Below are 26,340 nucleotides of genomic sequence, written 5' to 3' on the forward strand. Positions count from 1 at the left end.
TAGCAGAGGAGCCTGATGTGGGGCTCGATTCCATAACGCGGGGATCACGCCCTGAGCCGAAGGCAGACTTTTAACCGCTGTGCCACCCAGGTGCCCCTGGGATAATTTCTTATGCAATTTTATAATTTGTACATCTTTTCATTTATACTCTAAATATTATAAAACACAATAAACATACAATTTATTTTTTTCCAAGATAATTTCAGTCAACACTTTTTAAAATCATGCCTTTTGACATTTTAGTACCCATTTATACAGATTCACTTTAATTGTTCAAATTCCAGTTCTAAATTTCTTAGTATAATTTGGAACCTTCTGTACTATAACTTATTTACATATCTTCTTCTTGTTGAAAATTTACCTCTCTTTTCCAAAATTGGCTATTTTTGACAGGATGTGTTAGATGTTCTTGACACTTAAATAAATGACTAGCTTTGGGTAAAATGCTACCAGAAAGATTGACCTCCTGTTCTAAATACTTATTGTTCTATGATTGTTTTGTAGCAAAATATCATTCATTCCCCCACTCATCTCCCCTTCCTACAAAAAAATTGTACTTTTGCCAGCCACTTCACAGTTAAACTGTTTCTTGGAACTTAAAAATGGGTTGGATTTATAGTGATCGTATTTAAATAAATTCTTTGTACTCTTTTTTTTCATTGTAAAACATGGTTTTAGTTATTAGCTCTTAAATAAAAATGTTTGAAATGTAATTTACTTTTAAGAATTGAATGCTTTGAACAAGTCACACTGTATAATATTCCTATTCATAGAATACAGGGGAAAATGAGAAAACTTTTTTGCTACTATTTTTGAAGTTTGATTTAAAAAAAAATCAAATGTACAGATGAATCTGTGAAAATAAATATTTTAAGATGAAAAAGATGACATTATTTATACATTTTCTCTGATGATCCTAAAGATGATTTAATGATAGCTTCCAGCAGGAAAAAATCCCTTTATTAAACTACACATTTCTCTGATTAATATTAAGCCACAGTTTTCTAACCTGTTCTTGCCAATCACCTGCCAGCCTCACTCAGCCTGTCTTCTTGGCAGAACGTTGTCCTGTAAGTTGGTGGACAATGTTGCCCTCTGCACTTACCATTGTCCTGTCACTTCCTGTCTCCATAAAGAATCCAGAATGACTTTTATAAGATATTTATCGCATCACCTTATTCTTCGGCTTTGAATGTTCCAGGGTTTTGTTTTGTTTTTCATTTTATTTAATATAAAATCCAACTCTTTCTCAGGGCCTATAATGTCTTATAGATTTTGTCCCTGTTTCCTTCCCAACCCCATCTCATACCAGCCTTCTCCCAGTTTACTAAAGCTCTGGGCACACTGGCTCTCTTTCAGTTAATTAAAAATAAATAGGGTGGGGGGATGGGCTAGCCCGACTATGGGTATTAAGGAGGGCACGTATTGCGTGGAGCACTGGGTGTTATACGCAAACAATAAATCGTGGAACACTACATCAAAAGCTAATGATGTACTGTATGGTGACTAACATAATGAAAAATAAATAAATAAATAAATAAATAGATAGATAGATAGATAGACTGGCTCCTGACTTGAACTTGCTTTCCCTTCCACTTAAAACACTAGAATTATTATTTAAGTTTCCAGTTAACTGTCATCTCTTCAGAGACATGGTCCCTGACCACAAATCCAAAGTAAACCCAGGAGCTTCCATTGTTTTTAAAACCATATCTATCCTTATTTCCAGTTTTGTTCCATACTCATGACTACCTAAAATTATTTTTTTGAATTTTATATTTCTACTTGAAATAATTATTGACTTGTGCATTGTCAAAACATACTTTTTTTTTGTAACTAGTGCCCAAAATAGTATGCACCACACAGAAGAGAATCAGGAAATATTGATTACATTAATTGTTGACGGATAGCTTGAGGGACATTAAAAAATTCTAAATCTAGTAAATCTAGTAAATCTAGTAAAATGAGCTTCCATCATCTTCAGCTCACAAAGGCTAATGAAATTCTTACGACACCCTTTTTTATTTATTTATTTATTTTTTTAAAGATTTTATTTATTTATGTGACAGAGAGACAGCCAGTGAGAGAGGGAACACTGCAGGGGGAGTGGGAGAGGAAGAAGCAGGCTCCCAGTGGAGGAGCCCGATGTGGGACTCGATCCCGGAACGCCGGGATCACGCCCCGAGCCGAAGGCAGACGCCCAAAGACTGTGCTACCCAGGCGCCCCCATGACACCCTTTTTTAAAACCGCCATTAAAATGCTTATATATTGCTATGGNCGAGCCGAAGGCAGACGCCCAAAGACTGTGCTACCCAGGCGCCCCCATGACACCCTTTTTTAAAACCGCCATTAAAATGCTTATATATTGCTATGTTGATTTACTGCTATGAGGTAGATGACATTTTCTGATCACCTAGTTATTAAGAAAATTATGGAGTAATTGTAAGAAAGGAGGAGAGAACTAGCATATATCTAAAAATGCATTATGTTCTGGAATATGGAGAAGTGTATCAACTAGACATAGTTCACTAAATAGATGTAACTGCCCTGCAAGCTGCACACAGCTCCTCCTGGCCTCCATCCTTTACGGTCCCTTGGGATGGTTTGGCATGTGGTCAATGCCTTGAGCAAAAACAAAACAACAAATTTTTCTCCTCCTCCAAGAGGAAGCAAACTACACTAGAGAACTCTGCTTAGGAAGGAAGTGTGTCTCTGAAGTAAATATTATTTCTTTCTGTAGATAAAGAAATTGGGGTTCAGAGGAGCCAATAACTCCTCTAAGTTTCAAGACTGTGATTGTGAGAATTCAACTGTCTTCAAATATTTTTTCCTCACTGTGCCAGGTTTTGAAACACCTCCTCAAGGTCATTTCTGGGGTGTTCTACAGACAAATCCAAATGAATGTGGGTAAAAACAAATTCATTGTCAGTGTTCCTCCTCATACTTTCTCTATTTCAGAAAAGGAAACTCATTTACCTAGTGAGTTATTCCCCATCTAAATATGCAACAGCTATTGAATTCTATGTATCCTTCTTCCTAAATATCCCATTTCTGCACAATCTTGCCTATATGACCAGCATTCATTCCCTTCATCACGACCATAGCTACATCTTTCTTTCCAGGTTCCAACACAGAATTAGAACTGTTGCACCCCTCCAAATTCTATTCTCATGACCAGCAAATGAACTTGTTAAGGGAAATGTTAATATTCATTCTTCTTCCTTAAAATACTACTATAATTTTCCAGTGATCTCTAGAATAAATTTCAAATACCTAGACTTAATTTTTAAAAGTCCTTCATTTTTAGGGATGCACCTTCTGCATAAGTACCACACAACCACCGTTGCCTCCAGGCATGTTGCATCACACGGCAATATCACTTTCTCATATATTGAACATCCTTCCCAGTCTCCATTCTTTCAAACTTGTTGCCCCCTGCCAAGTCTAGAAATCCCATCTTCCTGACCAAGTTCTACTCTTCTTTCAGTTCCCAACTCAAATGTCCCATCTTCGGGAAATGCTCCCTAAACCTCTACATTTGAATTAGAGATCTCTTTTCTATTCCTCTTCACCTTTGGGTACCTATTTCTCAGCATTTACATTCTGTTCTAAAATAAAGTAGTTGATTAAACTCTGAACTCTTGAAGGCAGTGAGTGGTTCTCTTTCAGCTGAGTGCCCCAGGATCTCAAGTGGCACAATGCCTAGTATAGAGGCATGTGTTAACATCTTAACACATGTTGCGTGAAGGCACAAATTTTTAAAAATTATGAAAAAACATACTTTCCCATAATTCACAATTCTGCCTGGTATCAGCCTTAGTAGGCATTTAGGAAAAGTAAAGCCACTGGATGAGACAATCATTCTATTTCTGCTAAATTCAGTTATTTTTGCAGTTACTTCCTGGTTTAAATTTAATCGGCATGTGGGTTGTCTATCTGCTGCGTCATGTTAGTTCCTGCTATGTTCTTCCTTAGAAATGAACGTTCCTAAGCTTCATGTCTGCATCATAACAGAATCTCCAGGACGTTTGAAGGTGTCATGAGGTTACCTAGTCCAACTTCAAAGGAGCCCAAATCATCCGTTTTGACAGGTGTAGTATTCAATGATAATTTATTACCTATCTGTAATTATGCTGTGACAAATTTTATGGAAGNATCTGTAATTATGCTGTAACAAATTTTATGGAAGTAATGAAATTTTAGTAATCCAAGACAGCTCCACTATGATCTCTGTGATTAAATATGTTTTCTTTGTGATACGAAGCCCAGGGAGAAGATATTAAAACTACTATTTCAATGAAGTTGAGGGGGAGGGGTGTTCAAATTTATGATATGATAACAANAGGGGGAGGGGTGCTCAAATTTATGATATGATAACAAATGGGGCAAGTTAAAAAAAAAAAAGGAGGAGTATATAAAATTGGTTGTTAGAAAACAAAATCATAGTGAAAGATTTGTTAGTGGTTTTATGATTGAGGTTTTGTATCAAGGGCTTTCTTTTCACTTAGAGATTGTTATACTCAAAATAAAAGTGTGGTTATTTATGCAAGAGGAGGAAAAAAACACAAAAAACATTTATATAATTGAACTAATTGAAAGTTCTTAGAAAAGGATAAGGGAAGCAAAGTTTATAATCTCTTAATGTATTTCTTTCTTCAGTTCGAGACCCAGAGAGATAAATGTGATAATTTTAGCCAATTACATGAACATATTCTAAACTTTCCTCACCTTTACTACTCTTCTTTGCTATTCTTAACTAACCAAATTTTCCTTCCTTCTAACTCCCATATGAAAACCATTAAGTAGTGTATTAATATACCTTAGTAATATCTTTTATTTTAGTGAATACATAGGTAGAAATAAATATTAACCACAACACATTAAAAAGGGCACTATGAATTCCATAATTAAGGGGCTTCAAAAAAAACCCAGCAAAAATATTTTCATTTTGATTGTAAAATATTAACTCCAACTCCATAACCTTCTGCCCTATAACTTATACTTGAATAAAGTGGAAAATCAGAGTAATTCTGAAAGCCAATACAAAAAAAAAAAAATTCCAATTACCTAATATTCTCATAATCTTCCAATTTTACTGCCACTGTTAAAGCTTAAACTTACATCATCTTTTATCTATACAAATAAAATGTAATATCTCACATCCAGTGCAAATATATATATCATGTTAGAAATACCTTTTGCCATAGCAATATTTTCTCATTTAGCTATCTCATTAGCTCATTATCAGTAGCAACTGATAAGTGAATTTTTGGGAAGACTCAAAATGGAGCTTGCAAATGCACACTTTAATCCCAATTCTGGGATGGTTTCCCCCTCAAATCACATCTGATCATTTTACTTTATTGTGGGTTTTAGACAACTTCTTTCATATGGAGACATCTTAAATAGATTTGGTGCTTTTTGTACCTTGAAAACAAGGATATCAATTTCATCCCTTCTTTTCTTTCACATAGCCCAACATCAGTACATGATTTTGTTATCAAAATAATGTAAATCCTACATGTGAAATAGGACAAGATGAAGGAAGCCAGTCCTCAGATTAAAGGGGAAATGGATTATTACTAGTTAACCATCTCATGATGAAATGTGAAAAGGTAGAGGATGAGGGGGACCTACCCAGGATAAATTTCACTAAGGGCCCTACAACTTATGCTGGGTAATCAATTCCATTTACCTCAATTATACATCTGTTCTAAGCCTCCTCAATAATGTAATTTTTATTTAACAGATACTAAAAAGATCTCTGGCTTTTATCATGGGATAAATTTCTTTGCTGTCCCTGAGGTATAATTCAAAAGGAAAAACAAGAATCAATTACTAAATACTATAGAAGAAACAGTAATTCGTTCATATTTCTTTCTTATCTCTTCACTTACTTACCAAGTGAAGAAACCAGTGAGAAATGATGTCAGACGTTTCTGAGACAATGTGTCTTTAAAAGCCAAAGACCTGAGTATAGTGGTGACTCCGAAAAAATCTTTCCAGAAATGCCTGGTCATACTGAGAGACTATTTAGTTGCTCTTGCTTTTCTCATTAAAACTTTCAAGGTGAATGAATATGTGCTCCTAAAATATCACCATTTTAAATCCTGCTTGTTTGGAACATTTCACAGTCAGCCCATTGATACCATCTTAACGGATACACAGCTGGAACTTTTCCCATATGAGTCTAATGACTTTTTCCTTGAATACTCTACCTCCTTCAGTTCCGCCTTTCTAGACAGCACAACATACTGAGTGTTGATTTATACCAGGATATAGGCTGTTCTTGCCTTTTCTTTGTCCAGATTGTATGAAGGTCACAGTGAACAACAACTTCTCTCATGTACTTGTGCAATATTACAGAAGCCCAGGGCTTCGCTCGGCTTCAGGTTATTATTTGGAGATTTGAATCCGGACTTCTTTAGCTGCTTGATTTATTTTTGCCTTCCCCCAAATTAAAAATACTACTGGTGCCTATATATTTCACTGCATGTTTTCATCAAGTTTTCAAGTTTTATATGCTTTTTCACATTGTCTCTCCCATGATATGAAGACGAATGTAAATTTCAGTGAATTTCTTTATCATAGCAAATAAATACCATCTTTGTATGAAACACAGTTCCAGTTCTTTGTCCATCAGTTTTACTCCTGCCCCTCTCTTTAAGAAACATGGAAGTTCAGGATTGAAAGGGAATTAAAAATCAACCTCGGGCCCAATTAATGCTTGGACATCTGGAGTTCTGCTCAAACACGTCCTGTTTTACGGAACTAAATTCCTCACTAAGCAACACATTCCATTTCTCAAAGGCTCTTATTCTGAAAAAGTCCACCCTTTTATCAAAACTAAAACTTACATTCACCCACTGTTTTCTTTTTTATATATACATTTTGAGCAATATAGAACTTCCTAAATTCTTTTCACCCAGATAGTCCTTGAAGACAGTTCTTACACTTCTTTCTTCTACCTGCTCCAAATACTTCCTCAAGTTCACAAGATCATCCAACAGCCCTCCCCGTGGTACAAACTTCCTAATTTGCTCGAGGTTGTCAGCCTTCCTAACCCACGAAATCAGCAACCGGTACTGCTCTATGCAGAGTAGAACACAATCATATCATTTCTTTCATCCTATTATCGTAGGGCCATCAGTGTTAATTAAGTTTAAAATTACCCTTTTTTTGGGGGGGGGGACACCATATCATGTAATTTCCAGGCAATTAAACTCACTAAAGTCAAATTGCATAACTTTTGTCTTGTAGAATCTAAGTAGGGTTTTTGTACCCAAACTAGAGCATTACATCTATTTTTATTAATTTTCACTTGTTAGGTTTGACCTGATCTTTCCCAGAGACTCCCACCAAAGTGCCCAATCAAGGCATGGTGGGACCTTGAGAAAGGCAGCTAAATCAAACTGTGGTGTGGACTGAGAGAACTTTACAAAGAAGCACCTTGTGAAGAAACCTGTCTTTCACTTGTCAAGGGAAATCTGAGAAAGGAATGAAATGAAAGGAGGAAGAAAATTCTTCCTCAGACTTTAGACTAGAGAATGTGTGTTCCTTTGCATATGGCAGAAATAGATCACTATAATATATGATGCTATGATTGAAATAACCGTGTGTTAATTATTGAATAATCTAATAAAAAATTACATCCTGGTCCTCATAATAGAGATATTTATCAGTCGGCAGCACAATTATTAAATATAAAATCTAAATATTTAGTCATAGAATTTGTTATTTCTATCTGTTATTTCTATTTCTATCTGTTAAGTAGAAGATATCCCAGGGAAGGAAGGTTACATAATGTATGTAGCATTTAGATAACACTGCCCATATGCAAACTTAGGTCTTTCTGTATGTCTAATAAAAATAAAGCAAAAATAGCATGACAATATTGTAAATAAAAGAATGCAAATATTCTATTTGTGTGAGAAGAGGAGGGACAAGGTGGGCGTGAGTCCAATTATCTTCCTGAAAAAATAAAGGAAAGTTGACTTAAAAACAATTCCTTGAGCAATATACCATAGAATGTACTAGTCGTTGTTCTAGTTCCTAGGCAAACAGAACAGACAGTAACTCCTCAGAGGAGAGACGCAGAAATATTAAATAGTCAGCTGATGTTGAAAGATAGAGGGGAAAAAAAAATCAGGGAATTTGGACCAAGAAAGCCAGATAGACAGGATATTCAGTTATTAAATAGGGTCATAAAGTAGGAGTGAGAAGAAGTACTTGGGTATTATTTGAAAGAGATGATAGAGCAAGTCAAGAAAATATTAGAATAGCATTCCAAAGAGAATGAGGTGCCAATGCAGAGGCTGGAGAGTTCCAGGGTTGTTGAGGGAACTACAAGAAAACAATTATCTATAGAACATGATAAGCAAGAAGCAAAATAAGGAGATGTCAGAGACACAATGGGGGTCCCATCATAGGACTTTGGTCGGTCTTTGAAAGGGCTTTGGTTTTCACTTTGAGTGAAGCGAGATGGCACTGAAGGGTTTTGACAGAAGTGACATAATTTGACTTATAGTTTAAAAAGGTTACTCTAGCTGCTCTATTGAGCTTAGATGGCAGGGGGATGACACGAGAATAGAACGAGTGAGAAAAACGAGAATGAGATTGCAAAAATTTATACAGGTAGTAGTGGTATCTTAAGGTGAGGAGTTGCCGATTCTGAAGCTATTTGGAAGGTAAAACATGTATTAATACAAATTACACTGGAAAGCTTTTCAGAAAGAGAATAAAATCCATGCAGGTCTTTATTCCCTTAATTTTATCCCAGGGTAAATTCAAAGAAATCAATATATGAAATAGTAAGAAGTCAAAAAATATTACAGAGTCAGAAATTCAGCTGTATTTTTCTTATCAGTGAAGCGATCTTTGATCAACCTAAAAGAAAATAGTTTGTCTCTACTTTCATCATATGCATTATTTATCATATGCTAAATATCATCCTGATGGTATAATTATGTGATGGGTTAAATGAAACCAACCCCCAAATCTCAAGTAACATAAAAAGAAAGAGAAAAAGCAACTTAATGCTTATAAAATTGCATACATGATTCTAAAATGTAAAATTTCAGTCTTGTTCTTCAAGGGGAATCATAATATTTAAAAACAAGCACTGCCTTTTATTTTTATTTTCCTCTTGTTTTGGTGTAATAAAACATGTCTATGGGAAGTAGGGAAACACTATTGCTTTTTGTTGACTTGTTGACTGACATGATAAGCTTTATTTATAGGCTAAAATAAAGAAAAAAGAAAGAAGAGGTAAATTAAAAAACAATGAAATCAAGTTCTGTGTTCCTGGGTGCTATAAATATATAGCTTCTAGTAGAAAACCATCTCAAGTAGCTCCCAGCGAACTCAGCACTCAGTAGTATGCACACTCTTGTCCAACCCCTTTTCCTTGAGTGGGAGCTGACCCTAATGACTTGCTTATAATAACTGGAATATGGCAAAACTGATGCAATGTTACTTCTGTGATTGGGTTACAAAAGACTATGACTTCCATCTTGTTAGCATTGTCTCTTGATGGTGCTCTTCCTTGTCCTCTCACTAACTTTGCCATGGTGCAAGACACTGTATGACAGAGCCCACATCACAAGAAATGAGGTAGGCATCTAGCCAACAGCTCATGAGAAATTGGGGCCTCAGCCCAACACCATGAAAGACTGAATCGTCCAATGCCCATCGATCGACTAAGATCCTTCACAGAAAAGTCTCGAGATGACTATATCCTTATATTTCTAGAACCAGAGGACACAGCTAAAAAGCATGTGGATTCCTGACCCAGTAATCTGCAAAATAACTGTGAGTTAATGAACATGTATATTTTAAGATGCTAAGTTTCAAGCTGCTGTTATGCAGTGATAGACAACAAATACACACTTATTTTAGTGTATGGGTATATTTAAGAGAAATGTCATTTAACTGTGAGCAAATATTTTTAAGTAGATTGCCTATGAATTTAGTGTCCTGGTTTTAGATACCATTCTTAAGAGATAATGGTCAACTATAAAGGTTGCAGCAGTGAAAATAGGCTTTTGAGAATAATAAACCCAAGCATATTGAGGTGAGGTAATGGTTCAAGCCTAATGAGAATATATTCAATAACTGAAATGTCAGTCACAGTCTTCCATTTTACTTGATACCTGCAACTATGCAGTAGGTATGGCACGTATGAGTTTACTATGATTCTGCACTGTTAATATGTTTCATGATTTCAAGACTCATTGAAGTCAGAGAAGTATGTTACACTTCCTTGAATTTGAGGGATGGGAAGAAGTCTTTCCATTTGATATTCCTTTTCCATTTCCCCCTGTTTTCAACTGTCAATTGCTAAAAATTAACTGGTCATTTGCTTAAATTCTCTTGAAGAGTATCATTCTAAGAGACTATAACTTTGTTTATGACAGTTAAAATATCTTTTCTGTATTATATCTTAAAGTTAGCCAAGGAATATGTCATAAGGGAAATATAAATATCTAGTAAACATATTAATAACACACCCTATGAGGAGTTGTAACCATCCTTAGTTGTACTCAATGTCAAGATTATAAAGATGAATTTCTCTGAAAGATTTGCTTTCTATCCTCGGTGAAATATTTTTGCTTTACGTACAATTCCCTCAAACAGTAAGTTCTTGCATTAGTTTAAAATAGAATGCTATTCTCAACACAACTAGCCAGCACCCATTAACAGTGGGAAATGGGATAACTAACGAGTTACTTCCCATGCTTGTTTTTCAAAGTCTGAATGAAACATTCGTTCAGTTGAACTTCATTCTCCGACATTAGCCCTTCCAGCTACAATTCTCAAAACGTAGAAGCCTTTATGCTACAGATCACAGATTATTTAGAAAACCACTATTGCCACTTGTCAGCAATGTGATCTTAGGGGAGTTAACTGATACTTCTGAACTTTAATTTTCTTATCTCTAAAATGGGGTCATAAACTATAGCACATGGTTTAACTTTTTTCATAATCATACAAGATAAGAAAAATAAGATTTAAACTCAAAGTTTAACTTAAAAGCATGAAAAGTATTAGTGTTATATAGTGTGTCACACTACGGTGTAGTAGGAATGGAGGCATGAATATTTTCTCTCAAACTTATATGCTTTTTGTTCGAAAAAAATAGATTATAATCAGACTCCATTAGAATCAGTAGTAAAATAATGATCATAAAATTTATCTTCTGCTAATATGTTATTAAAACACAACACAAATAAAATTTGTAATATCAAGGAATATAAGTTCATGTCCCTTACAAATGAAGAGTTAACAGTAGGTAGTCCAAATACATTGAAGCAAAATAGTATCTTGTGTTTCTTGTATTCATGCCTTTAAATTCAATCTCAAAAGAAATCACTTGAAATAGGAATATTTGCAGTTTTCTCATGGAGCTCACTAAACCCTTAGCTGTGGGTTAGCTTTTGCCTTACACCCTACAGAGAAGTTTTCTCTGCATTTTATCACCCTTTCATTTGAGAAAAAAAGACCAGGAATGCATATTCAAAACATAGTTTTTCTTGAGTGAACAGGAATGAGAGACTTCTGAGATTCTTGTATTCTGCTTTTTAGACCATCAAGAATAGACATACATGATTAAAGGTTGATTTTGCTTAAGAATAGTAGCTAAGTAAAAATGACTTCAATATGAATGAATCAAGGGTCAGTTTCTGGCACGGTAGGCTCATTGGAAATATTAAACCCATCATTTACTGTAGATAATTTGTGTAAACCAGGGCCTTCCAGATTGCCCACTTAGTCTTCTTAATAATATATTCTAAAACTAGTATACTTTATTTTCTCAATAAGAAGTCCATAAAAATAAAAAAATTAGAAAAGAGAGACATCTTAGGTAAGATATTTTGCCTTCAAATATTTAGATTTTATTTTTTATATATGTACAAGAAACTTCTGGATAGAGCTGCCAGAGTCAAGGCATTTCTATCTCACTCTCTTCTCTGAAATCTATCCAAAGTACAAAATGCATGAAGCTCAAATAGAAATTTTCTATCTTCAATGAAAGCATGAAAAGCCAACTCAACTTCAAACCCTAATCTATAAATAAGCTGCCAAGAAGAGTGATATTGAGACCAATTTGTGGCATGACGCCTAGACTTGATCTCTCTGTGTCTGTGTCTTTATCTATATCTGCATTTGCATCTCTAGATGTTAATATACATGAAACCAGATAGCATAGATCTAAAATGTCTATGACCTAAATAGCTGATGATCAATTACTGATCTGAGATAAGTAAGTTGAAGGAGCTGGAGGGCTTATGGGAACCATGTGGCCTTATACCACACCACAGAGTGGCAGAGAGTGAGGCCAAACAAGGAACTGACAAATATTCACAAGTACAAGTCTATAAATGGGAGGGAGTGAAGGGGACAATCTGTCACAACAGCCAATTGTGATCCACTAAAGAAACTTGTAAAAATATAAGACCATCAAAAACAAAAGTTTGTGAGAGAACGACTCCATCTGGCCTGTTTGCTTCCTTTTCACCCCAAATTCTCAGAGCACTGAGTGGATCATGGTGTATACATGTGCTCAGCATGTATGAGGTAAGAAAATGTTCAGAGAAATATTTCCTTCCCATCGTATTTTTCAGGAAAAAGCTGATCCTGACAGAATAGACTTCACTTAAAAAATGAATCAAAACCAGAAGGAATCTGCACCCAAACTGGATAAAGAGGGCATAATATAAAATGCACAAAGTAATACAACAAATGAAGAACAAAAGTAGCTATTAGAATTAGTGAGAAAATGAAAACAAAACAAAACAACATTCCATGTAAATGTTTCCAAAGAAACGCTTTAAAACATGGCCCAGGACAAAACATCAAAGAGGAAAAAATTAAAAATTAGTAAGACAGAAGGAGTTAAAAAGTAAGCTAAGGCAAGGCAAGGACACATAATAAAAAATAAAACAGAATAAAAAAACGGAAGTAAATATCATCTTACTAACTGCAAGAATTATAACAGACATACTAAAAACATAAGCTTAGAAAAAAGCATAGAAAAAAGAGTTGAGAAAAGTGAGCCAAGTAAAAGTGGATTCACAGATCCAGTGAGAAGCCAGGACTTTTCACACGCCTTGGCCTTGAGTAAGACCCCTGGGAGAGCCCAGGTTCTGACAAAGTTTCAAGCATGGCTGAGAATGAGATTACAAAAACATTGCAAGGTCGAAGCTCTAAGTGAAAGGTTGATATGGCAGGATTAAAGGATGCTAGATCCAAAAACTAAATCATATAAAGTTCTTAATTTCCTACGGAGCTGATATGATTTTCTCATGTTTCCCAAGCTTTTGGGCAAGGGAGAACCTTCAACCTTTCCCAATTTATTTTTTCATCATCTCTTCTGATAGATGAAGATTTTTTTTTTTTTTGAGTTTTAAATAGTCTCTGCTCTTCTCTCCATCACGTTCGTTCCTCTCAAGATGCTGTTTTGCTATACGACAGAGTTTGCTGTATACTTTCATGGAGGTGGAACAGAAGCCTCGCATTCACACAGGAATCCCTTTACTGCTCTCTGAGTCTTGGTTTTTCTCTTCAGTGATAGTAGTCCTGGTCCTTTTGGTTAAATTTTGCCCTAAAGCAGTGATATTCCACACAGGCCAAGTGTGACATAGTCAAAGTTGTATCCAATACCATTTTTACATTCAAGAAAGAAAGCCTCTGCCATTGGGTCCTACAATTTAAAAAGTTCCACTCTAGCCTTATTCAAACAATGCCTCTCTCCTGGAGTGAGGTATCCCCCGAGCCAAATGAAAATGAAAACCTGGAACACCTGTGCTCATCTTTAGTAACAGACCAAGCTCCTATGATCCAGATATTTCTTGTCCAAATGGTTCCTGAGCCCATTTCCTAGCTAGTCATGAGCCTGTTCTGCTCCATCCTTCTAAGAGCAGTCTATACCACTTGTGTATGCACCTGAGACAGATAGACTTTAAAGGCAATGCCTCCTGATGTTCTTAATTTGTGTAATTCTCAATCTTCTCCCCTTGAATGTAAGTAGAACCTGTGAGTGCTTCTAAAAAATTGAATATGACAAAGATAATGGGATGTCACTCCAGTGATTACATGTTATATGGCAAAAGCAATGGTATGTTATATTGAATATGTATATATGTAATATAGCATTATGTTATATAAGACTCGGTCTTAGTAGGCAACTCATGATAAAGTCTTACTCTCCTGTTGCCTTTGAAGAAGCAAACCATAAATGCTACCCCTCTAGGGAAATGAATTCTGCTGATATGCTAAGGGAACACATAACCAGATCCTTCCCCAGTTAAGCCTCCAAATGAGAATGTTGCTAGGCTGACACCTTAAATGTAACCTTTCAAGATCTATGCAGAATAGCCACTTAAGCTACGCCTCAACTCCTAACCCAAAGGAACTGTAATATGATAATTATGGGTGTTTTGAGCCACTAAGTCTGTACTTCATAGAAAATTACTACTTTACCCCCAAGGTCTCAGGGGTGGCGTTAAGGAAGGGTAGTTAGGAGGACTGAATGTAGTTTGGGTATGTGGGCTGGGTGTCCTCAAGCATTATAGGAGGCCCCGTGCAGAATATGAAGGAGCCAGAATGATGGGCAGGAGAAAGGAGGAGAGAGGCAGGCTGGGCTGACTTCTCCTACACTTCTTTGGTCTGATACAGAACTCCAAGGAGTGCTACAACTATAAATCTAAATATGACCTTCTTGGTTATGCTAAAGGTAAGACATTAGAACACATTTCATCTGATAATATGTTAACATTAGCTATAGCTTTTAAATATGGAGACTATGATATGTAGATCTCTCTTTGTTCTTAAGTCCTAGGCCATCCCCGCTACAACAGCCCTATTTTGGAATTGGAAGGCTTAGACTCCTTAGGTCCAGTTGTTAACATCTTTGGATTCCCCGTAGAGTAACCTGCCCTGATGCCCTTGGTCAAAATCATTCCAAAGGGTACACAGACCCAGCCAATCCCCCTGCCCATGCGTATCTTGATAAAAAATCACATGCTGAAGGTAAGGTAGGATTTCTTAGTACTTTAAACATCCAAGGGGAGATAAAAAAAAAAATTAGATGAAGATTTTCTCTCTCTTTCTAACCAGGAATAATTAATATTTTACTTCATGCTTCTTCCACGAATTGGTACAGAAAATGGAAGGGGATAGGTTTTCTGCAGTATGGTCTCTTCCAAGAGTCTTCAAAAGTCTGCTAGGCAAAAAGTCCTCCTTTCCTTTTGCTTTTCTTGCCAACCAAGCTAACGAGGGGAGGTTTCTCCCCCTGATATTTTAGTTGAGAAGAGGGAGGTTAGCACATATTGACACCCACCCCCCACCAGTTCCATTCCTTTTTACACATTCTCCCTGGACAGAAGAGCTGGGCTTTCCATTATCTCTATATGATGTCATGAGTTACTCAGGCCTATGGTAAGGGAGCACATCCTTGTTAGATAGGACAGATTTTTTAATGGTATATTTGTCATAGTACTGTTTTTCTATGATCAAAAGTCACCTGTGAAACAAAGTTGAAAAATGACCTCTTTGTTGTAGAAGGGATTTTCTAATCCTGGGACTATACACCTTATAGCTAAACTTTGAAGGTATAAGGCTAGAAGGTACATGAAAAAGAAAAACTGGCTTAATACCACCCAAATGAAACAATATAACCAAAACATTTCCTGTCACTTTAACAGAAAACTTTTTTTATGTAAGTTTGTATGCTGAGTGTAGTATTNCCGCCAGGATCACACCCTGAGCTGAAGGCAGACGCCCAACCGCTGTGCCACCCAGGCGCCCCTAGAAGGGATTTTCTAATCCTGGGACTATACACCTTATAGCTAAACTTTGAGGGTATAAGGCTAGAAGGTACATGAAGAAGAAAAACTGGCTTAATACCACCCAAATGAAACAATATAACCAAAACATTTCCTGTCACTTTAACAGAAAACTTTTTTTATGTAAGTTTGTATGCTGAGTGTAGTATTGCTAGATGCAATCATTATAACTCACAATCTTAGCTAGCATTCCACCAAAATGTTATGATTTTGAAAGTGAACAGATAAATAACTTTAGGAAATGCCACATTAAATTGCCATGGAAGCAAAGACATCCTGAGGCTGTGTGCACAACAGTAACAATAAAACATGTCTAGCTATTGCAAAAAGAAAATATATATATATCAGAGTTACACTAAGTGGTCTAAATGGTAACAAAAGAAACACCTAGCAATGCCATGAGACTTAACTGAAGGTGGGAGGTGAAGTGCAGAGGAACATCCAAAGCTATTGTGGATGATTCTCTTCTTCCCCCTTTTTCAAATAGTGTCAGGCAAGACAATGNGGGCTATGTGCACAACAGTAACAATAAAACATGTCTAGCTATTGCAAAAAGAAAATATATATATATATCAGAGTTACACTAAGTGGTCTAAATGGTAACAAAAGAAACACCTAGCAATGCCATGAGACTTAACTGAAGGTGGGAGGTGAAGTGCAGAGGAACATCCAAAGCTATTGTGGATGATTCTCTTCTTCCCCCTTTTTCAAATAGTGTCAGGCAAGACAATGGGAGAGGAAAAAGGAAGAGGCTGAGACCTAGGTGAGTGCGCGGAGGTCATTTGAATCTGCAGCTGAGAAATTTGGTTTTGAACATAAAGTGTATTTATTTTAAAGACCAGAGAAATTTAGGCATGTCTAATGGCCCGAGTCAGTGCTTGTCTGTATATAGAGCTTGTTTGTGGGAGGGTCTCTATGCCTCCCTGGACAGAACGCCTTTTGAGGGGGAAGAGAATCGAACACATAGGCTATGCCCAACTACAATGCTCAAGACATGTAGGACTCTCTGTATTTGCTAATCACAAAAAGGAAACCCCGAGTGCTGTTGCCAAGTGATTGACTAATACTGGAGGGAGTCTGGGTGGTTGGCAAAGAGAGACTATGAGAACCAAAAGGAGAATCAATGTCTTTTCAGTTCTGCAGAGAATACTGTGTGCATAGCTTTGCTATGTTGAGAGCTCCAGGGAAATGGCCATACTCCAGGAGAACAGCCATATCTGAGAGTTGTGTCTAGAAGTGACTGAGGTTCTTACCAGGAAGGTGGGGTTGGGAAGACAAGTGACCTAATTGTGAGCAATGGAGGAAATGTCTGAATGCCTCATCCAGCTTTTCTGGGAGCACATTCAAGGGCTGCAGGCTCTAGGTTGACAGGGGACAGTGGACAGTGGTCCATTTCTTTGTGGACACAACTGAGAAACAACATACGGACCCCAAAAAGATATGTAGAAGAGATGTAAAAGGAACCAAAAGCACTGAAAGTCAGGCTGATGCAAAACTCCACAAAATAAGGTACATGAATCGTAATGTATCCCTATTTGTACACCAAGATTAATGTGTCCCAGGAGCATGGGCTGAAAAATCCTACAGATCTTCCATTTGTCAGAATTTTATATATAGCACAATACCATGTGAGTAAAGAGATTGCATATGTATATGTTTGTCTATGCATAAAATATCTCTGGAAAAAGACACAAGTAGCTGATAACAGGGGCTGCCTCTGGGGAACTGGGAGGTGGTGTGTGAAGGGGAAGTTAACTATTTTTAACTTTTTGCATGAGTCTGACTTTTGAACATTTTTACCATGCACATATTTCTTATTCATAAAACCCCATACAATCTAATTATAAATAGAACAAAACACGTCTTAGTGTTTTTAAAACCCATTTTTTCAGCAGATAAAAGATCCAAAATATAATGTCAATAAATGAGAGCAGCCAATGCCTCAATTTTTATATAGTATAGAGGCCAGTATGTGGGTAAATCTATTGTTTCAGAATAGACAACAATGTGATTGTAAAGATTCCAGAAGTCTTTCAGGCCAAAATCCATTTTTCCCATTAGCCTTCAGGAATCACCATTAAAAAGAAAAAAAAAAAAAAAGATTTGATCTGATTATGAGATAATTTCTTAATGCCTCATTTTTCTTTCCTTCTACCTGCCAGGAAACTCATATGGACAATGCTAAATTATAGTTCCTGGCAGTTATTTCCCATTTCCTTTCTGACAATTCTTATCTGTATTTATCTTTATGTTTGTACAGCTATTTTACATTGGTCTGTTTTTATTAACAACCCCAAATATATTTTGGCAGTAGGGACTGCTTAAAGTTACATAATCAAAACCAAAAAACCAATAATAATAATAATAATAATAATAATAACCAAGTAAAATAATGAATTAAACAACCAATACTGAGACAATATATTCAAAGACTTTCAGGTAAAATTATAGGGCAATGCATATCCATTCTCCTTTTAAAAAAGTATATACTTATCTGTAATCCAACTTCAGTTATTAGAGAAATCTTTCTGTGAAAGGCATTATTGAGAAGTCTTTCTGGGCAGGATAAATAACAGGCATATCTAGAACACATATTCAGAGCTGGCTTACCTTAGAAGTTTGCTTACCTGGGAAGTTATAACTTAGCTTTTAAGAATTCTTGAGAGACACTGAACCAGGCTCAGTATTCCAGCAGCTTGAGAAAAGGAAGCTCATACTGGAGCTGTCCAGGGTCCAATCTACCTGGTCTTATGTGATCTTATGTGGTTCTCAGCTGAGGGTGCTTCTGCTCCCTTTTCCTCCAGGGACATTTGGTAATTGTAGGTATATTTTGGGTTATCACAACTGGGGAGGAGGATGACATTGACAATTTATTGGGTAGAGGTGAGGATTGCTACCAATCAGCCTACAATTCACAGGACAATTTCCCACAACAACGGATGATCGGCTCCAAAATCCCCGTAGTACGCAGACTGAGAAATTCTAGTCTAAATGTATTGCTCTCTTGGGTTTTGCTGCCTCTCTTGAGGTATTGCCAGACTATTGGGCACACCTTCTTCTCTTTGCCCAACTTGATAATTAAGAGAAAGTGGTGGGTCAAGAATGGAGAGGATTCACTTACTTTCCATGCTCTTGGCCACAGTGCCACTGTATCTATACTCAGGGATATTTTCACAGTCTGAGGAGAAGGCATTGAAATGAGAAGGGGAAAAAAAGGTTTTTTTTTAAATATTTCATCCCTCCGGATTCCTCCTCTGAGGCAAGAAGCGCACAGCAAATCATTTGCTTGAATAGGGGTATGGATAGAGCAAAATGCAAGGAGATAAAGAAATAGATTAATAAATACTGTTAACAAAATGTTATATTACCCCTCCTATATTACAGAAATGCTAAAAGCATTGAGTGAGAGAAGGTATGGAGCATCTGATTTCATCTGGCATATAAAGAGGCTAAAATGTAAAAATAGAATAAATGTAGGACAAAGGTATTAGCCTGGAGGCAGGTTGAGGTGATCATGAAATGGTTGGATAGAATTTAGAAAACTCGAAATCTGGATAATTAAACCCATGGATTTTTTTGCAAACCGAAGTTTTGCTTTAGGTCTTTTCTCCTTATTCAGATGTTTGTTTTTTTTTTTTTAATTAGGGGAGGGGTAGTATTGGAAGTAATTTTTTTTCCCTACTTTGTACTTTTCTAGAGATAAGTATAGAAATATGTAAGGAATAATAAAGAAGTAGATATATGGGCCCGGCCAATTCTCATATTTGTTAAAGCATTGTCGAAATCATTGCACATTAGAAATATATCTTATCTGTTCCCAAAGACCAGGTAAAAATAGACATGACACAGAAGATGAACAGATATTGAAATTCTAAAATATTAGCATATTCACTAATATATTCACTAATATGTTATATCTACTAATCTTCATATATTTCATCTCTTTCAAAATTTAATTTAAAATGATAGACAAATATTGAAGAGCACTTCGACATTTGCTTTTTCATATAATTTACGTCTTATTACAGGTAATGATAAGCTTTTAGTGCTACTTGTTAGAAAATGAAGTTCATCGATGTAACAAACGATAGATTCTTGAAGGGCAGCCAAATGTGCAACCCCAAAATATGCCTCTTTGACATAAGGACTGTTTTGAGCTGATTATTTTGAGAAATAGCAGACACAAGAGTAGCTCTGGAAACCATAGAAGTACCCTTCTGTTAAGGAAATCTGCATTTGTAAAGTTATCTCCCTTTCTGTATGGGATAGAGAAGCCTAACTCTATGTCACAAGAAACACTTACCAACAGAGAAGTTACTGACTTAAATTTGCGTAACAGATCTTAACCCTTGCTACTCCTAGTAACCTCTCAGAACTGGCCTCCCACAGAAACATCTTTTCTTTCCACTTGTATTTCACTAAAGATGGTGTTTAAGCTGGTGATTTAGGCCACCCCAAAGGGTAACTCATTTTTCCCTGGATATCTCCAATGTATACATGAGGTATATACTTTAATAAATTTCTGGGGTTTTGTTGTTAATCTGTTACAGGAGTTTTAGCTAAAAAATCAGAAGAGAAGGAAAATTATTTTTCCTCCCTTACACCCCAAAAAACAACAGTAAGAAAACAACACACTGCTTGATTTTAACATTTTCTCCTCCTAGGGAAAACTTTTTACAGTAAGAAAATATATTCTAGATACTGGTACAAAGAGAGATGGTCATTAACGTAAAAACACAAAGGAAGGAAGGGTTACGGTGTTTATAAATATCTCATTGTAACTTCCTTTATCTCAATTACACAGATACTAGGTTTGCAAAATGCACTAATCTGTGGGACCTGCAACCACCGGCTTCCCAGAAAACGATGACTCCTTCAACTTATGTATCCAAGTTCTTCCTCTTCTATGTCCTAATCACTCGTCCCCGGCAAAAAGGGGTGAGGGGGCTTGTTTCTTTTGAGAGAGGACTTTCAAGGCAACTGTGTAGAGATAAGTTTCCTGTCCCTATGTATTCTTTTTCTGACACCACAGTATGGGAACATAATAAAAATATAATCTCAGTTTTCATTTTCTTTGGGAGCAGTATTTTAGTTCTGTTTTTGAAATAGATTCTTTTAAATGCCCTTTTAAATCTTCGACTGCATTCTACTACTAGTTTCTCAGAGATGGGTCCTATACTGTCATTCCTTTTTAAACACCGTACTTTCTCTGGAAGGGCTCAACACTCATTAACATCCAAATGAGCACAATTTCAAATTAGATATCAATGTCATTAAGATGTGTAGTTCCAGCTACAAGGTTCCTGATACTTAAGCTTGCAATTCATCAGGTTACCTCAAGATGGTGGTGAGGCTGTTAGTTTGCATAGACTGTAGGTTGAGTATATCATTCCCTCTCCATAATGAAATGTGTCCACAATTTAAGCAGGATTCAGGAAATACATTTTTACAATTCTAGTAACAAAATCATATTCGGTTTCTATAAGAAGTAATTAAAGAAATACAGGAGAAAGACCATAGAAATTCAACAATGTAGGAACTTAACAATGCTTACCCCTCACTAATTTAGGGACTCCAACGTAAGTAATAGACATTTCTTTCTACTATCGGTGAATTTAGTGACCTGCGGGTAGCTTTAGGTATTGAATTCAACACAAAGCTGGAAGCATAAGGCTTTTCTAGCTCTTCTACTTGCAGTTTAGTCTTCCTGTAGACTTATTTTCATCTTTATATTGAAAAGAAAACAAATGCCTTTGTGTTATTGTTGCATGCCAGTATACCTAGCACAGACCTAAGAGAACCATGATGGACTTGCTCCAAAAAGAACTCTGAGACACTGATAGTACAGAGCATCCAATAGGCCCGGATGGAACTGATTCCCATCTCCATCTCTTGGCTACATCTTTCCTTCCTGATAGTTGAATTTAAGTTGGTAGTATTGAGACACACGACATAAGGATAACACTAAAATCTGAAATCAGAAGAGCTAGGTTTTCTCCAGAGCCAGAGAAACATTGTTCCAAGTCAGCCACAGGCACCATGAGATCTGATACCAGGGCCTGTCTTGTTTACTAGTGACTCTTCACAGCACTATGACCCCATCCCTAGCACCTCGTACAGTAAAGACCAGTGAGTCTGTGCTTACAAATACCACTAACTAAATGATCACACATTACAAAATTTACTTGTCATCCCTATGCCACAGTTTCTTCATCTGCAAAAAGGGGAAAAAATATCATCTAACTCAAAAGAGTTAATATGAGGATCAAAGGAGATAATGCATGTTATCTGCGGTGGGCAGAGGAAGAAGGAGAGAGCGAATCTTAAGCAGGCTCTATGCCCAGTGTCAAGCCTGACACGGGGCTCAATCTCATGACCCTGAGATCATGACCTAAGCCCAAATCAAGAGTCAGAGGCTTAACTTACTGAGCCACCCAGGTGCCCCATGTGTGCATGGTTTTTAAACTCTCAAGTGTTATGCCAAACTAGCTGAAGTTACTCTTATTATTTATTAAAGCATCTAGATTCAACAACCACATCATCATGCTAGAGCTAAGAGCTTTGTAACTAATTACACTTTGTTTTGTCCTCCATCCTCCCCTGGCACATACCAAGCCTGAATAAATGCATCCATCAAGGGCTGTGTCTGTGTCTGCAAACAGACCAAAAAACAAAAACAAACAAACAAACAAAAAAATCAAACAACTCAGTTGGTGAGTGTTCTGGTTTCTAACCATCTGTGGTATATCACAGGCTAGGCTAGGTCACACCGCAATAAGAAACAGCCACGAAAGTTGATAGAGCTTAAAGCAAAGGTAAACTACTTCACACCACAGTCCATGGTGCTAGGCTGGGGGTTCTCCTCCAGGACAAACTTGTGACCCAGCATGACAAAGTAGCCGCTGTTTGGGTTATTTGTTAATTGCGACAGAGGAAAAGAGTTCTGGAAGATTTTCCACTGCCAGTTAAATCTTCCTTCCAGCAGTAACACTGGGCTCCTCTGTTAATCAATTCATTGGCTGGAAATAGTTCCATGAGGGACAGAAGATGAAAGCTGGCCGTGAGCTAAGAGGCTGAAGAGCTGGAAATACAAGATGAACATTAATGGCTACCACACCCGGACCCTAAAAGAGTCCCCCAAATCCTACCTGTTCCAATCTTTTCCCTTTTACTTTTTTGTGACAGCCATTTGCAACCTTATTTTTTCTTCAAATTCCCTACAAGTCTCTCTCTAGTCTCTAAAGATGTTCTCTCCACCTACTCCATGGAGAAATGGAAGTTATCAGCCCCTCTGGGGTGCTAAGATCTGCGAGGACAGGGACGATAACAGTCTTCCTTGCACTTACATCCTTTCTGCCTAACATAGTGTCAGCACATAAAAGTTGTCAAGTAACTATTACACAAATCTTTCCCTATAAATATCAGGTCTTTCCCATTGATATCTGTGGTAAGCTAAAAAGTAGCCCTACTATGACATCTGGCATTTGTGTTACCACATACAAGGGCAAAAAAAGGATGTTTGCAGATGTGATTCAATTAAAGATCTTGAATTGGGAAGGTTATCCTGGGTTATTTGGCTGGGCCCTAAATGAAGTATATGCATCTTTATAATAAGGATGCAAAGCGAGATTTGACGCACAGAGAAGACTATGTGAAAATGGAGTGGAGAGAGATCTGAAGAGCCAGGCCTCGAATATTGGATATTGAATATGGTAGCCAGGAATCAAGGATTGGCAACACCCACCAGAAGCGAGAAGAGGCAAGGGATGGATTATTCCCTAGGGCCTCTGGAATCATTATGGCCTTTCTGATGCCTTGATTTTGGCCCAGTAATGCTTTGGCTTCTAGAACTGAGAAGAAATGCCACTGAGTTTGTGGTCATTTGTTGTGAGAAACTAATGCATATCAGATTTATGTAGGATTTATATTTTCTAAAATGTGTGCATTAGGCAAAACGTATTCCTATATTTGAAAAGGTTTAATATTAACACAGAAACTAAAAAATTAGTTGTGATTTTTATTAACATGGGTTTGCTACATTTCATGAAGTTATAGTACTTGCAGTATTGTTTTACTTCCTTGAAATTTAGGGTGGAGTTTTCAAAATATCGAAATTATGCTCAGCATATAGTTGACTATCTCCCAGATCTGGATAGTTTAAAATATATTCGTTACAATTGCTACAGTTTGTGGAGGTAAAATTGCGAATGGTTCGATTTTAGTAGTCGTGGTAGCAATGAGGCTTACCAAAATTATGTGTTTGTTTATTGAGTTTGCTGCCATCTCTCCATCTTGTCTTCTATTTTTACATATTAATAATGTGCTATATTTATTTTGCTTCTCCATCAGTTCCTAATTCACTTTTCTTCAAAATATCCAAAATCTAATAGCCCTTACTTACATATATTGGCATTACTACAATAGAAATTCAATCCCTTGAAAATATAAGGAATGAATATAACTCTACAGAGATCTTTGAGTAGTTCTTTAGAACTCAGGCTACAAGTATAGAGCATATCTATTCCAGATATGAAAGCAAATGAGGCTTTCACATGGAAATGACAAACTATAGTCTTTTTTTAAAAGATTTTATTTATTTGAGAGAGAGTATAAGCGGGGGCGGGGGGGAGCTGCAGAGGGAGAGAGAGAAGCAGGCTCCCCACTAAGCAGGGAGCCCAACATGGGTCTCCATTCCGGGACCCCGGGATCTTGACCTGAGCCAAAGACAGACACTTTAACACCAACTGAGCCACTAGGCGCCCCAAACTATAGTCTTCATGAAAACTAGAATACCTAAGTACGATTTAGAGAATTGTTGAAATGGGCTCTGTGAAGGAATTAAAACTCTTTCTTATACATCTGCATACTTGCCCAGTTATCTAAGCAGAGATTTTAAGCTCTCAAGGCATATATAGCTATAATTTTCTGTTAACATACAGTAATATTTACCTCTTAGGCAAATTACTTCATGTACAATTCTTGTGTATGTCCATTTATGCTTTATTTCATTACAATTTGATTTTTAGACAATAAACCCTACCACAATAGATTTCTGGGAAAAAAAAATTAATCGACGTAATGCCTCTTTGTAATAATTGGGTGTAACTGTAAGCTACTTCATAAAGTAATAAGAAAATAATTCACTCTGTGATATTTTGTTGGTCTATAAGCATTATATTGCCACTTCTGGAATGGTTTTGCTTGCACTCCAAGGGTCATCAATACAATGGGAGTTTAGAACTCACTCTCCTCTTTCTGGATGTTCCCTATACCAGCAGCACAGAGATAATGCTTTTGTTTCTATTTAGATTGTAAATCCCTTGTGCATTCCAAATATTAATCAGTGTTTATTTCACTTCTGGATCCTCCCTTTTCTTCCCCATCCTGCCCTCTATAGTTTTCACTGGCTACGTAATGAGACACAGCTAATGCTGTTTATTCCTGTTGGGATATTTTTAACATCAGACTTTTTCTCTGTACATTCAGCTTCGCCCACTCTCATTTGAATCTAAGCCGTGCTGCTCTTTGACTTGCCCCTCAGGAAGTCTCATCTATGCACAAAACACCCTTTGAAGTGAAAGGGAGCTTCCCTCTTCAATGGTCTTCCTTATCCAGGATGCCAGGAAAGAATAGGTTCCTCCCAAACAACTGAATGTAGGGGTTGTGTCTTCTGTGTTTGACAGGATCCCCATGTCCCCACTTCTTCCAGAATGTAAAGTGGTGCCAGCTGGCTCCACCACCCACATGGGTGTTTCTTAAATGTTAAGTGCATGGATGAATGAAACCTAATGTGAGACTATAAGAAAAGAAAAAAAAAAACCCAAAAAACGAAAAGTTAATTCACATTTTCCAGTTGTATCAAAAGCAGTCTGTCTCTGATAATATATGGAGGAATTTAGCAAAAAGAAGTAATTGCAGATGGAACCAGTAAGTGATCCCAGAAGAGCAACAGACTTCAAACAAAAGGGATCCATGGCATTCTTATTGTGTCTGTATTTCCCAAGAGAGCAAGACCCCTGCTTTATTTGGAAACATGTTTAATTCCACTAGAATTTTTAATATGCTATAAGTCAGCAAATTTGTATCACAGGAAAGCTATAGTGAACCAGGAAAAATAAAAGGTGAGAGTGGGTGGTTGGTAAAATAAAATGATGAAGGACTATTTAGCTCAAATTTATAACTGCTACTTAGGGTTTTTCCCCCCACATTTTTATTATCACAGTATTGTAACACTTTTTAAATGTTTATGAAGTATTATTTTTTAATGAAGCAAGTATTATTAAGAAAACAATTCTAGACATCATAATATTTCAAAAAGTATTGATAAAATGACAGGCTTAAAATATGAGATGGCATGGAAATGGAGGAAGAAACAAAGAAACAATATATTTGAATATACCACTTGAGGAATGGAGGCTTTAATGCTCCAAACTGGAAAAACTGAAAGGAAACACTGAACCTCATCTATGACATTCACCTGTACCTTTCAGTGTA

General features: G+C 36.7%; 1 long non-coding RNA gene across 1 annotated transcript in view; it reads left to right on the forward strand.

The window, feature by feature from the left end:
- The first annotated feature begins 3,973 nt into the window (after nt 1-3,973).
- The window catches only part of LOC105239398, a 31,262-nt gene continuing 8,895 nt past the window's right edge, over nt 3,974-26,340 (forward strand). The window contains exons 1-2 of the long non-coding RNA XR_858238.2: nt 3,974-4,092; nt 9,752-9,811. This is a non-coding gene — a long non-coding RNA (uncharacterized LOC105239398). The remainder of the gene's footprint in view (nt 4,093-9,751; nt 9,812-26,340) is intronic.

This window comes from Ailuropoda melanoleuca, chromosome 1 (assembly GCF_002007445.2).
Source record: "Ailuropoda melanoleuca isolate Jingjing chromosome 1, ASM200744v2, whole genome shotgun sequence".
NCBI classification, from domain to species: domain Eukaryota; kingdom Metazoa; phylum Chordata; class Mammalia; order Carnivora; family Ursidae; genus Ailuropoda; species Ailuropoda melanoleuca.